Raw genomic sequence first — 1,414 nt, forward strand, 5'->3', positions numbered from 1 at the left:
TACGTTTGTACTGGGTTGCTTTTACAAGAAACTGAACATATTGGTGCTCTTCTTTAAGTATCTTGGTTGACAATGGGGTGAGGAGCACTGAATGTTAATGAAATATCTTGCGATTGTACACTTTGGGGGAGGGGGTGGGGGACAGAAGAAGAGGCAGGAAGAGAGATACTTAATTTATCACATAAAATTTTTTTTTATCTTTCAGTTGCAAGAGGGGAATATTTATCTTTTCTAATGTGCATATTTAAAAAAGTTTAAGCTCAGCAGTATTTTTCGATGTATGAAGTTATTTTGTTTCCTGTTTAGAGTTCCTTTCGTTGAAAACGACTGTAATCTAATGACTGGCAGCAGTTGGACATTTACACATGTAAATTAGTTCACATTTCCAGTAATGATGTCAAACGAAAATAAATAAATAAAAGAAACGAGTTCATTGTAAGGGGATTGGGGTAAGTTTCGATAGCAAAATGGATGAAGTAAGTATAGTTACTTGAATGTAAAATTTCCGAATCTTGCAATGGGGCAAAGCATCTTCTCATATTGATCTACGTTTGTTTCGACAGGATTCAGTAATACAGAACTATGATCTGCATTTGTAGCTTTATGATAGTAAGAAAATTTTTCATCTAAATAAAACTGCAGAATCCAAAACAATACCAAACATTTTGTCCAAAAATAAGAGATTTGTAGTGGTAAGCACGCCCAGGCGTTTCTGCCTGCAACAGACCTGGCGTTCGCCGTGTCTAGCTGACGTGACGTCACCAACAAGCGCCGAGGCCTTCCTTTGAGTCGGTGTTGGTTGCACACGTATATGGCGTTGATCTCATAACGATCGCTTTCTTTACGTAAGCGATCAATGTATTATTCGGTTCCCTTAGAAACTGGAAACAGTGAACCCTCTAAAAACTGAGTATGGATATATATAAAGAGCCAGACAACATACAGAACATTTTTGTTCTACTTAGTTCTTCTTCAGTCGGTTACTTAAAAGTAAACAGTATTTATAGCAAAATTGAAATTGTCAGTGTTTAATTCGGTATTTATTCGAAAATTGTTTATTTTTAACGTGAAACAGAGGGATGATGTAAAAATAAAGAAAACAATTTAGATTTATTTCACAGCACTTAAAAACGCCATCTCCTCGACAAAAAGATAAAATTAAAGAAAAAACTGCAAAACAAGAATATACCAAACATCGCTTCAATACTTCGTGGAACTTACACAAAACATGTTTCCGTTATTCATAAAAAACGTTCGCATTTATCAGTAACAACAGAAAACTCTTGCCTTTGTTCATGACGAACGTTGTATTGAGCACAAAAACAACAGTGATTATATGTATAATGTTTGTGCTTGTAAACTGTTCAAATGGCTCTGAGCACTATGGGACTCAACTGCTGAGGTCATTAGTCCC

This window comes from Schistocerca nitens, chromosome 2, assembly GCF_023898315.1.
Source record: "Schistocerca nitens isolate TAMUIC-IGC-003100 chromosome 2, iqSchNite1.1, whole genome shotgun sequence".
NCBI lineage: Eukaryota > Metazoa > Arthropoda > Insecta > Orthoptera > Acrididae > Schistocerca > Schistocerca nitens.